This window comes from Taudactylus pleione, unplaced genomic scaffold, assembly GCF_031769625.1.
Source record: "Taudactylus pleione unplaced genomic scaffold, aTauple2 ptg000133l, whole genome shotgun sequence".
Lineage (NCBI taxonomy): Eukaryota > Metazoa > Chordata > Amphibia > Anura > Myobatrachidae > Taudactylus > Taudactylus pleione.
In genome coordinates, this window is record NW_028284535.1 from 2900396 (window position 1) to 2920380 (window position 19985).

Consider the following 19985-nt stretch of genomic DNA (forward strand, 5'->3'; position numbering starts at 1 on the left):
TTACTTCTCCTGATACCCCTGTGATCTATGTGGGGGACTTTAATAACGTTGTAGATCGTCGGTTGGACAGGTGGAGGGAGAGTACTGATTTGATGCTGCCCTCTCCCTCTCCCACTCCATTCGCCAATCTTATAGCTGAATTGGGTTGGATTGATGCTTGGCGTAGTAGAAATCCGAATGCCACTCAATATTCATGTCATTCTACCTCCTATCAGACACTGTCCCGAATTGATTTAGCTTTGTTGTCCTCTCATATTTTGCCCATGGTAAGCGATATAAAATATTTGTCTAGGGGTATCTCAGATCATTCTCCTATTTTACTTGCTATAAACATGTCTCAAGATAGAGGGGTGCGGTTTTGGAAATTACATCCATTCTGGCTATCTATGATGGGAGCTGGCTCTGAACTGGTTGCGGCATGGGAGGAGTTCCAGATAGATAATTTCCAATGTCCAAATCCAGGTATTAGGCATGATGCTTTCAAAGCTTACATGCGAGGCTCGTTTATTAGACGGGTATCTGAGATTAAAAAGTATAGTAGGGGGGAGGGGTCTCGTCTTGAGCTCTTGTGCTCACAGCTGGAGGGTCAATATGTCCTCTCTCGATTACCATGTGATCGTGAATTGTGGTTGAGTACACAGCGGGAGTGGACAGAATACTTATTTGACAGGTCTAGACGTAGACTACTCTTCTCTAGACACAATCAGTATTTTCAGTCGGAGATTGGGGGTAGATATTTAGCCTCTTTAGCTAAGGTAGACTCCCATATTGGCACTGTACAGTGTATTAGAGATTCTGGAGACCAGTTACGCTACTCTGGTGTCGATATTTCTAAGGTATTTCATGACTACTATTCTTCCCTATATGCCTCCAGAGTTTCCTATTCCCCAGATCAACTTCGGGAATATTTGGATTGTGTTACTCTGCCGAAGCTGTCTCAAGAGGCTATCACATGTTTAGATGCACCATTCACTTTGGAGGAGATAGATTTGGCTGTGTCTTCCCTTCCTGCTTCTAAGGCTCCGGGCAGTGATGGGATTCCTGTAGAAGTGTATAGGAAATTTAAAGATTTTTTTAATCCCTATTTATTAAATTTATTCAACTCACTATTTGACTATGGAGCTATCCACCCGTCTATGTGTGAGGCTATTATTGTAGTACTGGCTAAGCCGGGGAAGGACCTTACTCTCTCTGAATCCTATCGTCCTATCTCATTATTATCTACAGATGTTAAAATATTAGCTAAATTGTTAGCCACTCGCCTAAATTTAGTTATCACTTCACTTATACACCCTGATCAAACTGGGGTTCATGCCGGGGAAGTCTACGGTTCAAAATCTCCGTAGATTATTCTATCATTTGCAGAGAAAAGATATGCTTGGGGAGGGGGCTGTGGTGGTGTCTTTGGATGCCGCCAAGGCCTTCGACTCAATAGAATGGGGTTATCTGTGGGCAGTACTTCATAAGTTTGCCTTTGGTCCCCGTTTTATAAAATGGATTCAGCTTCTGTATTCTTCTCCGGCAGCTAGGGTATCTGTGAACGGCCATATGTCAGATGCATTTCCCCTGATGAGGGGGACTCGTCAGGGATGCCCTCTATCACCTGCTCTTTTCGCTATGGCCATTGAGCCATTAGCCTGTATGCTTAGGGCGGATCCTGATGTCCGAGGAATTAGGTCAGGTGTGGCAGAGGATATAGTGGCCCTATATGCAGATGACATGCTCCTCTTTCTGGAGGACTATGCACACTCATTGGAATCAGTTTCACGTATTATTAGTGTGTTTGGCGACTTTTCGGGGTTACATATTAATTGGGATAAGTCCAATATTTTTCCCATATCGGGATGTATCCCTATACAGAAACATTTGCCTTGCCCCCTGCAGTGAACCCTAAGGTTTAAATATTTGGGTGTATGGATTACTCCATTGGCATCAGATTATATCTCACAAAATATAGACCCCATAACCACTAATTTTCAAGCAAAAATCCACGTTTGGAAAAAATTACCTCTGTCAGTATTGGGGCGTATAAACTTGTTTAAAATGTCTATCCAGCCCAAGTATCTATACATCTTACAGCATTCTCCAGTTTATTTACCTAAAAGGGTGTTCAGTAGTATTGATAGTATTATTATATCTTTCATCTGGGGTTGTCGTACTGCTCGTGTTTCTATCAAAACCCTTTGTAAAAATGAAACCTCTGGGGGCTTAGGTCTTCCTAATCTCCGGTTTTACTACATTGCTGCCCAGTTAGTACATTTGTCTGAGTGGATATCTGATACCTCCAGTTTGACGTTACAGAGTTTCTTGACTGAACGGGTGGGATTCTCTTTTACCCCTTTGTTATTTTTACTATCAGGCATGTCCACCTCTAGATTGCCCCCTCTATTGCGACAAGCTATGCTGATTTGGCGATATACCCATACTCTGTTTGAATGGTCTGGGACAGACGCGGACTCCCCCCTCTGGTTTAACAGTTCTTATGCTGAATTGTTCAAACTGTCTAATGACAATTTGTGGCTTTTAAGGGGTATTAAATCTATAGGTCAGTTATATGAGAATGGTCATCTTAAATCATTTTCACAATTACAAACTGAATTTGCTGTCCCCAATGTAGCCTTATTTAGGTATTTACAGTTACGACATGCTGTGCAGGCGCAGTTTACTGGAGCTGCTCCTATACTATCTCCATCTCCTGTTAAAACTCTACTTTCTGCCTTGGGGTCTAGGGGTAAGGTATCCTGTATTTACGCGACTCTTAATAATAAATTAAACCCAGAGTTGCTTGCTCCCCTCAGGCTGAGGTGGGAAGTTGACTTTGGCCCCATCTCCGATGAGCACTGGCTACAGATCTTGGGTTCAATTAGTTATACTACTCCATGTATTAGGTATCAACAGGTGCATTATTACGTATTGCACAGAGTATACCGTACACCTGTATCCCTGCACCGAGCTGGATTTAGAATGGACTCACTTTGTCCTAGATGTCAGGAAGAGAGTGCTGGTTTCTGGCACTTATTATGGAGCTGTCCATTAGTAAATGAATTTTGGAGGCAGGTATGGGGAGATATTTTGGTTACGGAACCTTCTCTGCCAGACTTTAGTCCTGTGACTTGTTTGTTCGGACTGGATTTGGAAGAAACGCACTCCCCAGTACTCTATCGATATGTTATGTGTCTCTCCACAATGGCTAAAGTGATTGTGGCCCGCACGTGGTTTACAGCTGACTTCCCCGTTCTACATAAGTGGAGAGCGTTGGTGAATGTTGTAATCAGACATGAAAGACACATGTTTAGGTCCCGCAATGCTATGAATACATATCACAAAAAATGGGACAGATGGTGTCACTCAGAATTGGGCAGAGCGAATGAGGCAGAAACTGACGTATAAATATACTGATTGGAGTCGAGTTGTATCTGGCTTACCTTGGGTTGTAGTGAATTTATAAATGTATTCCCAATATTTTACTAATTAAAGTGTTATACTGATGTGATGTTATGTAATAACCTGTTCTTTTTTTTTTTATTGTTTTCTGGCAATTTGTACATTGCATGTTACGATGCAACAGTTGCATTCGTAATCATTTATAACCTTTTTGTCGGCGCAAAATAATCACACATGTCATGTTTGCTTATATAATGTCTATTTCAATAATTTTCTTCTCTGTTTATTGTAACAGTATAATTTATAACAGTCTACTCACGACTGTTTCAATATAATGATGATGCTATTTTATTTTCGTTTTTGTTTGAATGTTATGTTTATGGAAAACTTTCAATAAAAAACACCTGATTTAAAAAAAAAATAAAAATATTCAAGTCACTTGCTGGGGAGAAAAAAGTGCCATAAATTTGCTTCCTCCCTCCCTTAAATCATATTTAAACATTTTGTCCCACAAATCAGAATCTAGTTTTCTCATGTGGGGACAATAAGAGGTGCTTAAATATACCCATCTCGCATTCAACACAGACCCCCACCCCCCGCCAACTACTCCATTCCTTCAATCACAAAGGGCTTAATTTTGGACAGTGCCTTATTGACGCAAAAATCCCCACGCATAGGCAAACGCAGGGGGGTTTCCGTCTGCCTGGAAACCCCCCTCCCAAGCCCACACCATGACCACAATAGAAATAGTAATGTAATAGAATTTTACTAGCGCTGCATGTTTTTCTCAGTATCACAAATGAAGTAATTAGCACCACCTGTGGATCTTTTAACATGTATCAGCCAGTAATAAAAAACCTGTGCACCAACTAGGAGATCTGGAAAACATTCACTGTTAAGGCTCCCATACATCAGAGATGGATTGCAGCAATCGTGCAATTTGCAATCGATTGTATATAAAAATCTTTCCCTTTTTCAATCGATTTCAGATTGCAGAACAGCCACAATCGATTGAAAAAGGGAAAGATTTTTATACACAATCGATTGCAAATTGCACGATTGCTGCAATCCATCTCTGATGTATGGGGGCCTTTAGGGATATGCTGCTATAGAGCCCAATATGTACATATATATGTCCAGGGCAGTGCTAGGTTCTTCTGCTGCTTATCCAGGCTCCCAGACTTGCTCCAAAAGTCTAGAATGGTGCCCACATCTAAAATAAATACATTCAGCTCAGGCAGGATGGCCCTACTGCTGCATATAATGGCTTACTGTGATCGCTGGTCCTGTATATGCTGGAATTATTACACACAATGGGGGAGATGTACGAAGCCCAGAAGCGGTATCAGCGCACGTTATGTGTGCTGATACCGCTTCTCCCCGATGTATGATCGGGGGTCTGGGTGGTAAATGACAGGGACGCTGTGCGCCCCTGTCATTATCGGCGCTACTATCTATAAGATAGCAGCGCCGACGGCAGGGCCATGTACGAACGGTCATAATGCATGACCGTTCGGCCGGCTGTAGCTGTCGTTATCGACAGCTGCAGCCTGGCGTTAGCCTATCCCCACAGCAGGGACAGCGCTGACCCTGCTGCGGCGGCTGCCGGCTCTAGGGCTCCACGCGGGGATCTCGCGATACTTGCGAGATCCCGCGCATGCTCAGTGGAGCCGGCCGGGACAGAGACACAGCGCATCAGCACTAGGCTGATGCGCTGCTGTCTCTAGCGGGTAGCGCCGGAGGGGGGAGTTAACGCTCCCCCTCTCCGGCCGATGAGAAGTTTATACATCTCATCGGTAGTGCTTCCTGCTTCGCCTCGGTAAAGAGGTGAAGTGGGAAGCATTATAGCGGCACGTTAAGTGCCGCTATACATCTACCCCAATATACTTTGTATGACGCATATTAAAGCTGGTTAAGTGATAATTACACCCTCTACATGGACTGTCCATACTCTCTAATATCAAGCATTTGGAAACCCCCCTCTAGAAATCCTGCGTTTGCCACTGCCGCGCCTTTAATACAGATGGACCTAGTAATACAAGAACAGGTAAATGTCACAAAAGAGTCATTTGTGCTCTGGGCAAGAATTTAGCAGCTTTATAAATGAGCTTTACTTTGAAAGAAAAGCAGATAAGTTCCTCTAAACTGAAGGGCAGATAGAGTTGGGTTGACTGTATGACTAAGGGCCTGATTCAGGTTAGATCGCACGGCTGCGTTCGCATGCGCCCGCTAGCTGCGAAAATATGCTAATGAATGCAATCGCACGGCAACCGCAGCACTATACCAAGACGCCCATCACTGTATAAAGCCGCCCACTTGCCATGTCATGCATCTGTAAGTCAGCGAAAACATCGGTAACATCGGAACTATTCGCACAGTTGTGGTTGACCTGACCCTACCGCACAAAGGGCCTGATTCAGAGCCGGACGCAATTAGCGCTCGCTCGTCCAGAAAATAGGGGTGGCTATTCTAACGAACCGTTCGCTCTTTGCGGTCTGTTCACGCCTCTAGGTCTGAACGAGCGAACAAAACTTGCGGTCGTTTTTTGGAAAACTACGCCTCCTGGCCGCTCGCATCCTACGTCATGTCCGCTATATATTAGATTAATCGAGTACATCGACTAGCGTATGAACTGCTCGCTATTCTTGTGGTTGGTTTTTCCTACCACAATCTTGCGAGCAGTTCTGGCTATAGAATAACCCAGTGACGTGGTCAATGACGCTGCTGTTTTAATTATGCACACCCATAAAACACCCGTTTTGACCTTTAAGCACACCTGCGTTCGGATCTCCACTCCCCGTTTTCAAGCACCTTCCCCTGTTACCACCCACATACGCCTCTTTCTGTCACTCAAATTTTCAGGCATTCGCTATTTTGCGAGCACATGAATTTCGACCGCACTGACTGGTTCGCGCATGCGTATAACAATCTGTACGCATGAGCAGTTGGGCAAACATCGCTTGGAGCAAACGAGCGGCCGCTTACGAGCGGCTCTGAATCAGGCCCTAAGTGCTAAACTTCCTGTCGCCATCTAGACCTCTGCCAGCGTATACAATCGCAGGGGCTTAATTATGCACGCCCCTGTAATGGCATTCACACACACAGGCACGCCTGCGTTCCGCTGACCATCCCCCCATCTCCACTCCTAAACGGTCACTTCATGTCAATCATTATGCTGTTGGACAGCGCACACACTGAGATCGCTTCCCGATCGCAGCAGCCAGTTCGTGCACGCAAACATCGACTGGCTGCGTGCGAACGCAGTCGTGTGATCCAACCTGAATAAGGCCCTAAGGGCCCGATTCAGACCCGGACGCTAAGCCGCGGACGCACGCTATGGCCGATAGTCACCCATCTGCGCATGCGTATGCGTCAATATGCACATGCGCGAGTCACTCACTGCGCTCGGGAATCGTGCACTCGTAGTACACAGACTGGACGCTACTTTGAGTGACAGATTGCGCCATTTGTGGGTGGTAACAGGGGAAGGTGCTTGTGAACGGGGGAGTGGTGCTATGAACACAGGTGTGTCTGGGTGTCTAAATGGCGTTTTATGGGTGTGTATAATTAGTATGGAGGCGTCATTGTACATGTCACTTGGTTGTATTTCAGCCTGCAGTGATCGCAGTGCTTGTGGCGGGGTAGGGTCTACCTCAAGCGCTGCGTGCAGCTCCGATGGTTCTGATTAATCAGACACTTCCTGGAGATGACGTGTGCTAAGAAAGTAAAGTGGGCGTCTTTATACCAGCGTGCGTTCGCTCTGCCGTCGCTCTCTAAGACATAGAGGGCGTCCTTACACCAGACAGTGCGATCGCGGAATTTGCATCCTTTTGGATGCGAGCGATCGCGGCTTAGCGTCCGGGTCTGAATAAACCCCTAAGTGCCTTGTTGTTCAGAATATATGTCACCCTGTCCCGGACTGGGGGTGGGCTAAGCCGATGCGGCCGTCGCTGAAAGCGGCTTCATCTAATTGCATACAGCCTCACACAGGTGCAAGTTTCAATGGTTTGTCTATAGACGCTCCTAGACGGAAATGCACTTTCCCAAGACGCTGTAAGTGGGAGTTAGGAAATCGTCTGCAGCATTACTGTAAGTGCAAGAGACAGCAAGTATCCCAGACTGGACGTGACCCCCCCCTTCCCCAGGCACTCCAGACACTCCCCCCCCACACTTCCCTCCACTTACCTGGCAAAATTGGGCGGTCCGGAGGGGTCCCTCACGCAATTTGTGGATGCAGACGATGTTCTGCTGCAGATTCTGCAGCAGTCGCATCTGGCAGGGCTGCAATGAAACAATTGCGCCACCACGCCCTTCCACCGCCCACTATTGTCGCCACCGCACCCCCTTGCAGCGTCGACCAGAAATTTTCACATATGTTTTCTGCACATTATTCTGAACATGCGCAGAGCAATTGCCGCCTGGTATAATACTCCATGTGCACCAGCCCCTGTATGTTCATACCTAATGAATACAAAATAACATTAATGATAAACATACACTGACTCTTTATAAATTTCCATGGAAAATACTACGCTACAGTCATGTTTTGCCGATTAAAGCCATTTATTTTGTGCAGCCCGCTCAGCAATGCATACAGGCAGTAAGGTGCTGAAGGAGTTACTGTAACCTAATGCGGAATCTGAAATGATAACGGGATAAGGATACACCTGACTGGGCCTTTTATTTAAATAATGGAAGAGAATTGTGGTTAAGAATGACATTAATAACTGGAGCAGAAGGAAGGTTTGGGAAACAGATGATATAGAAATGAATGGCTCAGCCGACCGGTAAAATGCAGATATTCCGACCCACTCAGTGGATTTAAATCCTCCAAAAACCAGAAACAAACATTTTCTTTTCCCCACAGGCATGAAAATGGAACGGTCCCTAACTCCTGGGAAAGGGTGAACGGTCATTGATATGCGGACAGCTGAGCTTTAGGGCTCTAACCTAGTTGTTACCTGGTATTGATATAATTTAGGGTACAGGAAAATAAAGTGAAACCTGAAAAATAAAACAAATGTATGAATGACATTTTCCCACAATACTAGTTCTTTTTGTATTTTCCTCTTTGTAGCAAAGTATATGGGCATTATTTGTCATATCCCCCAGCACCTGGCATTTGGGAAGCAGGAGAGACACAATCATGCCCTGAAAACTGCCCCATCAAACAACCGGAGCCCAACCATGCTGCTTTTTAGTGCTCAAAACACTTGATGGTAAACTTGGAATAATCTTATATTTCTCAGACATCTTAGGACAATGGGATCCCGCCGGAATCTGGGACTATTCCAGCCAAGTCGGCCCGGCCTACTTAGGGTATATATTTTATTTTCGTTAGTGTATTGACTACTGTGCTCCCTATTTCCAGTATAATACCAAAGCAAAAGCTGATAACTGCGAAACGAAGAACGTGACTGAACCTGTGACAATGGTAGCTTCTCGTCCACGTGGGAGATAGCTGAACAAGAGAATCAGGAGGATTTCAAAGTAGGGTAGCACCATAAATACGCACATCACCAATTGAGGAGAGGCTGATGAAACCATGAGGTCCAAGGAGCCCACTCTTTCAGAAACGATGCAGAGGAGTTCCGCAGGGTGCCATTTGGCAAGTATACTCTACACACGATTGCAGAACAAAGAGATAATGTAGATGGGGAAGAGGGGGGGTTTCAGGCAGCCCCAATCATTCATGACGTGATGGTCCCAGGCAGCTGCAGGCGAGAGTTTCTATATTACTCCAATGTTAAAGATCGGCACATGTGCAGGATCTGTACTGCACATGCACCATGGTGTCTTCCACTGCGAGATCTCTTGCACTGCTCCAAAGCCGCAGCCTGATTGACAGGCTGCTGCCGTTCGGGGGTGAAGAGTGGGCAGGGCTGGCCAGCGTTCCGCAAACGGGGACGTGTCGTCCCCAATTTCTGGGGGGGGGTGCCGAATCAAGGGTCAGAGTCTTAAGACGCAGGTTTCCTGGCCTTGACTACGGATGTGAGACGGCCACCTAAGTTACCTTAGGGTTACTCAGATGGCCGATGGTCTCGCAAGTGATCCAACGGCTGCATTCTCGGACCCAGCTACAGAGCACACGTCCATTTACACCAGGTGCCTCCTGCTGCATTAGCATATGTTAGGATTGCTGCTGCATCTAAAAGCAACTTTGGGCCTGATTCAGAGATGTACGCCAAAGCGCTGGTTTGCGCATATCCCCGAAGGCTAGTGATCGGCGCACGTGCAGGATTTGTACTGCGCATGTGCTAATCAGTGTCTGCGAGATTGCCAGCAGTGCCCCTTAAGCATGGGGTCGCTCCCATTTTGTAGGCGTGCTGAGGTTAGGGTCTGCATCTTCTGCCGCACATTTCCTGGCCCTGGCATAGTACCGGCAGCCATTCTGGGTAAGCTTGGGCTTACACAGATAGAAGATGGCTGCCGATCCGAAGCTGCTTCTTGGATGCAGCTCTCGGATCTGGAATGCCAGCTGTGGGCATCTTTTGCCTTCAGGTGTCCCTGTGGCATTAGCGTTTTTTGTGGACGCAGCAGCAATGCAAATCGCGTTCATTTCTGAATTAAGCCCTTTGGATGCAGCTGCGATGAGACACATTTCCTCAGTTAAGATACCAGGGGTGTGGGAGTGGTGCCACCGCGCAGAGCAGAGTGGGTGACACCACCGCTCAGCCACAGCCCTTGCATCTGGTTAGCAGGCTGCCTAGAATGGCACTCCGCAGCCAGAATCGCTGCTACAGTGGCACCGGAGCATCCTCTGGACACTCCCGGCAGGCACCAAGACACTCTTACAGCACCATAGGGAGCATCCTGTGGATTCTCCAATCAGAGCTGTAATTACTGTGGCTGCCGGCCCCACCCCATCCGCATCACGTCATGCTCTATGGGGGGGCACGGCTGACCTGGGCGCAGAAAAGCCTTATTACATCTTTGAAAATAGGTACAAAAGTCTGAGAATCTCTAACCATGCTGGAGGGTCTAAGGCCTTGATTCAGAGGCACTCGCTATTTGCGAGCGCTTGCTCTGAATCAGGGCGGGCCGTTTTTTTTTTCACCGGCCACCAGGTCGCTCGCTAAGCTGTGGGTGACCTCTCACAGCTTTAGTGGGCGGCCTGGCGATGGTCGCGCTTATCGCGATCATTGGGCTTGCGACGAGACCCTTGTGGTAGGGTCTCGTCCACCGCAAGCCCCAGTGAACTTCCTGCTCTAATAGAGCAGGAAGTTCACTACTGACATCTCTGGTGATGTCAGTAGGTCCGCCCACAAACGGCAGGCGTTCTTTCAGGAACGCCTCCGTTTGTCCAGCCACCCCCCCTGCATGCCAATCAATCACAATCGACAGCCGCCCCATCTTGTAGTGAGTCCCGCAGCGAGCGAACATTCACTCGCTACGGGGCTCGTGCATGCGTAGCGCGTACGCCGCACATGCGCACAGCCCGGCCATCAACCCGCTTGCGAGCGCTATGCGGAATGCATTTCGGTTATGGTGCAAAAAGGATGAGCAAATGTACACGTACAATTCATAGGGCTTGATAATCAGGAAGTAACACAATGATAACTGACAATTATACGTCTGATAGGTGGAGAACTGCTAAGGAGACATAAATTGAGAAGCATAACAATGAATGTAAATGCGCTAAGCTCAGAGCTTCACTCTAAGATGCAGAGAGAAGAGGTTTAGTTCTGTTCTGGTAACTAGGCACCGTAATGACACGCTCAGTATTATTTGATAAATATAGAGCACATTGTGCCGGGATGGTTAATCCATAGCCTGCAGGGAGCATCAGATCTGTCGCCTAATAGACGCTGCACATGTCGCCTCTAGAGCCCACCCATGCTTCTTACAGCTATGTGTCATTTTTAAAATGTTACAATAAGCTTCTGTGCCAGATATTTCATTAGGGAACTGCAGCCTATTTGACACAATGCTTGCGAAAGTGAATCTTATTTAATGACTACATTAGGAGAACCCACTTATACAGCGTTCTGTACTCTTGTAAAGGGGATATGGGCTAGGAGCATGCAATATAATGAAATGTACGTTTATTATTATATTGTATGCAATACATTTTTTCCACAACAATCATCACTAGATGATTAAATTGAGTGATTGAACGATAATGATATCGTTATCATTCAATCGTTTGCAAAAATGTCTAAAATGACCAGCGATGCGCGCTCCCGCTGGTTGTTTAGACATCTATCATCGGCAAACATGTTGGGCAACCTGATGATAACGTCAGGTTCAGCATGTTTGCAGATGATTGATGAGCCTGCACTGCACTTGTGGTCGTTCAGTGCAGGCTCATCACAGACTGACAAACGACTGCACGATTACAATGTCGTAATCGTGCAGCCGTTTTCATGTCTTCTAGTGGATGGGCAGCTTAAGTCCTCTCTGAGACCCAACTGTTGCAAAATGCACTGTAGTCCCACCCACGTGGTGATTCATGATACGCCCATCTCCTTTCGCATTTTGCCCTTGCACCTTCTGGAAGTGGGGTATGAAATATAAGCAAGTTTGTGCTTCTGTCTAACATGCATTGGGCATATAAATACCCAGGAGTATAATTACTAAAGGTTGATTTTAATCGATTTTAAATCATTAAACATTTATTAAAATATACCTTTAGTACATACTGTGTTCCCCATTTATTACTAATTGGTTGCATTGGTTCAGTGCACCTAAATGCAGGGTTAATAAATGAGCCCTTTTATGACAGACGCATATTAATTCAATCAGCAGTGTAGACATAGAGACCCCTTTTTAGTGAAAAACGAAATCCGCATAAAAGGTCCATAAAGTATAATCTCTTACTGACACTCTTTGAACTATGGGCTCGATTCAGACCCGCTCGCTTGATGCGTATGCAAATTCGGCAAGGCGGACGATCGCAGTTCAAAACATTAGCACGCCCTCTATGTCTTAGCGTGCGATCACACTGAGTATGCAGACGCCCACCATCCTGTCTTAAGATGCCCACTTGCGCACGTCATCTCCAGGGTGTATATGTTACCATCGGTAACATCGAGTACCATCAGAAGCTTTTGCAGCACTTGTGGTTGACCATACCCTACCGCAAGCACTGCGAGCGCTTCAGTGTAAAATTCAGCCAAGTGACGTGTGCAATGACGCTGCCTCTTAATTATGCACGCCTCTGAAACGGCGTTAAGACGCTCAGGCACGCCTGCGTTCGCACCTCCGCTCCGCCGTTTCTAGCGGCCCGCCCCTGTCACCACCCACAAACGGCTTCTCCTGTCACTCATTCAGCCGGGCTGTCTATGCGCAGCGAGCGGACGCTTCCCGATCACTCGCACTGGTTCGTGTACGCGCACTGCAATGTGCAAGCATGTGCAGAATGCAAACAATTGGCTGGCTGCGTGCAAACTGTAACGTAGCGGTTCGCATGCAGATACACCCGAAGTCGCACACAGAATATAGGCATGCCGCATATCATTTTAATCTGCAGAAGCTGCTTGTGCGTCCTGCTCGCTTTGCGAATAAGGCGCATTTTAAGGGACAAAGCTGCCCGAAAAAAGGCTTGGCGCTTCCTTGTCCCACCACGGCATGGCGCGACTAGAAAGGCTGTTTAATGCACTTGGAAGTAAGATGTATGTGGACACATCCGTACAGCTGTCACTGTTTCATACTGACATATGTCTCCTTTGTCCCCTACATTCCGCTGCTTAAAGTGAGTTGCACACTTGGTCTTATGGTAAATACATCCCTTTGCATGGCGCATGCTACTTACTGTACACAGGAGACAGATCCCCAGGACTGGCTGTCACTCCTTAATTCCTGAACATCAGCAGACAATTACTTTCCTGTCTCTTCCCATGTGCATAGCTGCGATCACCAATTTTCAATGTCATTTAAATTCCAGTTTAATCTAAATCCCTATTTCCTATAACATAGGCTCCATCAGCCATCAAAAACAAATCAATATGGAATCCTGCTGTGTCCCTTTGCCTGCAGTATTTATTCTGGGGCGGCTCCGAATCATTCATATCAAACAGCAGAAACTTTATCAGTCGTCATCTCATCATCAACATATGTTCTGTAGTCTCACATCTCACGTGCAGGGGTGTAGGGCAGTCTCTTAACTAAGGGCCTGATTCAGAGCCGGACGCAATTTGCGGACGGTCGTTCAGGAAAAGGGGGTGGCTATTCAAATGAACCATTTGCTCTTTGCGGTCTGTTCACACCTCTATGTCTGAACGAGCGAACAAAACTTGCGATCGTTTCTGGGATAACTACGCCCCCTGGCCGCTCGCACCATACGTCATGTCCGCTATTTATTAGATTAATCGAGTACATCGACCAGGCTATGAACTGCTCGCTATTCTTGTGGTTGGTTTTTCCTACCACAATCTTGCGAGCAGTTCTGACTATAAAATAACCCAGTGACGTGGTCAATGACGCTGCTGTATTAATTATGCACACCCATAAAACGCCCGTTTTGACCTTTAAGCACGCCTGCGTTCTGATCTCCACTCCCCGTTTTCAAACACCTTCCCCTGTTACCACCCACAAACGCCTCATTCTGTCACTCAAAATAACAGGCATTCGCAATATAGCGAACAAACGATTTTCGGCCGCAATGACTGGTTCGCGCATGCGTATTATGATTCGTACGCATGCGCAGTTGGGCAAACATCGCTCGGAGCGAACGAGCAGCCACTTGCGTCTGGCTCTGAATCAGGCCCTAAGTCCTCGATAACCCCCCAACAGTTAACGTCTTCTTTAATAGGTGCATAAGTAAATAACCGGACACCTGTGCATTGTAACAGGGCCGTAACTAGGGTAGTGCGACCAGTGCTATGGCATAGGGCACCGCAGGGCAGGGGGCGCTGTTTGGGCCTGTCAATTTCCTGTTTATTATCATTCTTACTTGGAGCTTCCTCTCCTTTTATCCCCAGCTTCTCCTGGCTGCCCCAGGAGTACCCCTATCTATTCCTTACCTTGGCCTTTCCCCATGAAGCCATGGTCCTTTTTCAGGTGGACTATATTATGTCCTTATTTAATAAAATGGAGGGAGAGTGTGGGGAGCGCCAATGCTCTCTCTTGCACAGGGCACCAAAAAGTCTAGTTACGGCTCTGCATTGTAATATACTATATAGCCCCAACTATCCTAAATGAAACACATACATACAGTATTCTGAAAGCTCTGAACACCCCCCCCCCCCCCACCCCACAAAAAAGGCTATAACACAATAGCTTCTGTTAATTTTACACGTGCAGTCATGGTGGTCATCCAGTACCATCAGTGGTCACTGCCAGGGCTTCCACCAGAAATTGTGGCACCCAGTATACATGACACAGGAAAGACAGCCCCTGCCCCTCTGTCCCAACCTTTTCCCCTACCTCCCACCCAAATTTTCACAATCCCACGATCGTCTTACACGATACTCCCACATCAATCCCACGAGACAGAAGAGTTCTGTGTGATATCATGGTCACCACCCAATTAGCCCCAATTCACGGAAAGTGTGGTCCGTTGGCATATGGATCAGTCTATTCGCTCGAAGCGAACTCCGCCAGTAACCATATGGCTGATCCTGCGCATGAGAAGTCGCCAATTTCTTTCTCTAACGCATGTGCAGTACGCTGAAATCCGTGAGTTTAGGGATGAAAATAGGAAGCCCGTCATCGTATGGTGGAACGGGCTTCCGCCATCTAATGTTTTGATGTGATGGTAGTTAACCATCACATCGCAAGCATTCAATGGTGAATCCATCGCGATAGTCCAAGCATTCGCAGTTTTCCAAATTCGCACATGCGCAATACACGGCCAAAGTGGGCATCATGTCATGTCACTGGGGGAGGTGGAGCGGAGTTAGGCAACAGGACTTGGAGTCAGGAGGACAACAGCAATGCCGCCAGCCGCCCCCACCCGCCGCTGACTGGCGTCTCCTTTATAACCCTTCAATGGTGGCAAATATATAAATGGCACCATTGAATGGTAAAACCATCACCATCGTCTGAAAAACATTGATGGTTAACAAACCATCGACTACCGATGTCCATCCCTACATGAGGTGTGTCGGACTCAGAATCAGGCACACTGGCTGAGAAAGTTGTTAATTCAACAGGAATAGATGGAATGAGACAGCTACACAGTCACTTACTTTTCCAATGCTAGTGCCCATACAGGAGGGGTGGGGAACCTTTTTTCTGCCGAGGGCCATTTTGATATATATAACATTATTTGCGGGCCCGGTGCAGGCCACGCCCCCTCCGTGTGATGTCACACAGAGACGGGGCCACAATTGCCAGTGATTACAGCAATGCTTGCAGCATCCTGAGGATGCCCGGGGAGCTGTAAGGGCAGCGGTGTGACCGTCTGAAGTGTCCTAAGGAAGCTCCAGGCGGCACTGCTGCATAGATTCTGGCTGCAGGATGCCAGATGAGGCTAGAAGAAAAAAAGCTCAGAGGGCCAAACCAAATGATTCCAAGGGCCTTATACGGCCCCCGGGCCTGAGGTTGCCCATCCCTGCCATACAGGAATCAGACCACAAGAATCACTAGAAGCAGGGCAAGCTTCTACCCCCCCCCCTCCCCCTTAGAAAATCAGCACCCTCATTACCCTCAAACTTGCTGCCATGGTTCGCCCCCACCACCTGCAGGTCAGAATGCAAAGGATCATGTGGGGTAACTAGGGGGGATCTTTAAATGTGATTTCAAATATTTAATAGAAAAACTTCTTATCCAGAAAACCCAAGTACCGTAGATCACACAACTGTCATATGAAATGAATTAGTATATTTTATTATGTCCAGAACGTTGACTTATTACTTTGTCGTCATCTTTAAAAAGCTACTTAATAGCGTGAATTACACATACAGTATCTCCCTATTTTTAAAGTTGTGGAAACGGGACAGACGTGAATGTGCCGTCGCAAGTTGGGGGTTTATTCACGCATCATGGTGTGTCCCACATAATTGTTGGACGCACATCGGTCGATCTTCGGACTTGAGTAACACTAAGGCCACGCAGAATGGCCAACGGATATAAGACGCCAGAACCATTACGAATGAGTACGGAATTGCAATTGCAAGTTGTGGCACAACCCCAAAACGGTTGCGTCACGCCTGCGTTTTAGCTGCCACTCCACCGTTACCTCCCACAAACGCTAACGATCTGTCAGTCACACTGCGGGCAAATACTCGCTGCGACCGACGACGGTAATGCAATTTGAATCATGCGCTGTGCGGCTCATATGCTTGCTCAGACCACGGATAATCGTTAACTGCGAAAAATATCGGGTTTGCGTCCATCTCTGAATCATGCCTGCAGTTTGGCCTTTTGCAAGGAGCGTGGTTATATTAAGTATCCATCTCTTACAAGCAGACATATAACTACAGTATGCACAGTGAGTGTGAATATGCTGCTGCTTTATAAACGGAGAATAATAACACTGAACCTGTCAGGAACGTTCACCAAAACGGAATATCTAAGGTTAGCGTTTGTGTAGCATGATTTTCCTATCCGCCTGGCGAGCATCATATAAATGCTACTGAAGAACAGGCTCATGTTAGAGCACTGAGAATACAGATGTATCCTCACTCATCTTTCCTGCAGTCACACTAAACAGCCCCTCTCACTGCGCCTGGTCCCGCCAGACTCTGCTAGCACCGAGCATCTTTTTTGTGACTAGGACGCACAAGGAGACTGTACTGAATAATTTGATATTTGGCACCTGCTGGGATGGACTGAGGCTGTATATCAGCCCTGGCAGTCTGCCCAGCACATGCGTGTGAAGGGGGGGCGTGGTGAAATAAAGAGGGCGTGCCACAAGTCACGGGGGCTGGCCTCGCGGCACGCCTCCATCTCTTCCCGGCCCAGCACAGCCGCTGCCGGCCCATAGACACCTCCACCCCTTCCGTCTTCGTGATATCATAATGATTCTGGAGCCGTTGGGTGGAGGGCGGGGGACTCTTTCTCCCCCCCCCCTCCTCGAGCCGGTCCTTAGGCATATGCCAGAAGTGCCCGACGGCCAGTCCGGCCCTGGGCACCTGTATATCTGTGTGCGACTGAGTCTCTGAGTCAGCATGAGAGTTCCACGGCAAGTTCCATTTACAGGCTCAGCCGCACACAGATTACAAGTGGCACATATCAAATGAATCAGCACAGTCTCCTTGTGCGTCAAGGTCACATCGCGACTTAGAATCAATTTCAGATAAAAATATAGAGTCGCACGGGACCTGGTGGCTTACTCACACCAGGCATATTGCGCTGCGTGGTGTGTATCGGCTAGAGGGCCTATTCATCATCCAATAAATGGCCCATTAACCATGCAGACATGCTAGTTACCGCATATTTAGGTTACCGGGCCATTCATCATCAGGGGTCCCAAAATGGACCACCTGATATTCATCAAACTTTGAAAACTGAAAACTCAGAGCAGCATCTCCTTTTCCGAGCTGCTCCCGGAGAGGATTTGTGAAAAGTAAGGTAAGTATGAGGTGAGAGTGGGGAGAGGTTTAAATAAACCAAAAAAATCCTGTCATCGCACCCTTTGGGGAAGCTGTATCAAGAGGACAGATGGAGAAGTCACACGTACTATCCAATCAGCTTCTAGCTATCATTTCAAAGAATGTACTTGATAAATGATAGCTAGATTCTGATTGGTTGCTTTGTTTATACAGAGATGGTTCCCCCCACATCTGTCTAATCAAGCTCCGCCCATCTCCTCTTTCCTTTCCTTCCAGATCACCTGCTGGGAGCAAGACATGAAAACAAGGTTACTAAACGATGGAAGTGTTTGTCTTCTGTATAAATAAATGGTAAGTTCTCGAAACAAGCTATAAATGAAAGATCCTAGAGACCATAATAGCCAGCACCTAGGGGTGTATCTTGTTCCCACAGCCCAATTATTAGTGCTTCCTAGCAATCAACTACCTTAAAAAAATAATTCATGTTTAGTTCTGTGTGGATGAAATGCTGCAACGTGGTCACGGACGCACGGCAGGAAATTACAGCTGTGCCGCACTTGTCTGTATGCTCGCTGTACAATTTCAAAAGCGACATGAGCCCCATCTCACATCATTTCTCACTCCACATGGCTCTAAACAGCCAGACTCCTCTCTATAATGTCTTTTCACTCGGCTGTGCAGAGCTGCTTAGTGTTAAATCCCTTGTATTCACCTGATCCAGATGTGTCCCTGCACATCAAGAGCTACAGTGTAGCGTGAGACATTTGAAAGTATAAAGAAATACCCATTTAAAAGGTCTGCATGTTACCAAAAAATACCATATGTTCAACTTCCTGCACTGATGAGCCCCAGTAAGGATGAAGTAGTGCCAAGCCCCCTCTGCGATCCCACACGCATACATTCAGGTATAGTAGTGTGAAAGACAGGAAGGCACCGTTTGGCGGAGGAAATGGGGGTGTGGTCGGCAAAAACGCAGACAGGGCCTGATTCAGCTTGGATCGCAGTTGCTAATACGCACGCAATCGGCCGACTGTTGCGTACAGAGTGATTGACAGGAAGTGCCGTTTGTGGGTGGTGACGGGGGGTGGTCAGCGTGCCAGTGCATTTGAACGCAGTTGCATGGACGTGCATAACTTATCCGCTGCGATGCCCTACACAGACTGAGGCCTGATAGCGTGCGCTGAAGTTAGACATTTCTGAGTAAGGTCAGAGCTTGTGCAAGTGTGCGTGAGGCTGCGATGGTACTCGATTGTACCGATGTTTTCACAGTCTTGCTAAACATTACGGATGTGTGTACGGTAAAGTGGGCGTCCTTATGTAGTGCTACGGCAGCATAGCGATCAAAATGGATTAGCATACTCTCGCAGTTGAACTGGGTGCGTAATCGCAGCTGCGATGGCAAATTTGCAATAGCGTTCCTTGCAGAATCAGGCCCTCAGTTGCCATGCTGTTTGTGATGGCTGCGGTGGGCGTCTCAGTACTGTTAGGGGAGGGTGCTATTTTACAAACAATCGCTCCTCCGAGGCATACCAAATCGCGGCTGCGATTGCAACACCGGACATCTCTGAAGCAGGACCAATGTCACAACAAATCCTTGGAGATAGGTATAATTAAAGCTTGCACGCACCCTTAGCGGTGTATTTACTAAGCAGTGTTAGGAGACAGAGTGAAAAGTGATAAGGTGCCAGCCAATCAGCTCGTAACTGTCATTTTTCAAACACAGCCTGCGAGATGGCAGTTGGGAGCTGATTGGCTGACACCTTATCACTTTTCACTCTGTCTCCTGACACTGCTTAGTAAATAGACCCCTTATTAATCTTCCAGTGATGTTTTTATTTTGGTATAGTATATTATTGCATTTTTGCTGATTAATTTGTCCATGCGTCTGTCTCTTCGCCTTTTCAGGACAGCACATGAAATACCATAGCGCATTAATCATTCTGTTCTTTAGATCAAGAAAGAAAAAAAATATATATATATTTTAGTGTCCGAAGACTGTGAGTGACGGTTTGGGTGGCCGCCAGCAGACAGTAACAAGATAAAGGGATGGGGGATGTTGAATTTCTAAAGAAAATTGAATTCCACTTTTCACGGAGGCTGATGAAGCATAATGAACCAACGCCAGAATAAAGGAATAAAGATGGGGTTTTATCACAGAAGAAA

At 47.0% G+C, this 19985-nt stretch overlaps 1 protein-coding gene across 4 annotated transcripts in view; it reads right to left on the reverse strand.

Moving 5' to 3' along the window:
- Positions 1–19985, reverse strand: part of CPNE9 (copine family member 9) — a 384344-nt gene that overhangs the window by 120176 nt on the left and 244183 nt on the right. The gene's annotated exons all lie outside the window — the stretch shown is intronic.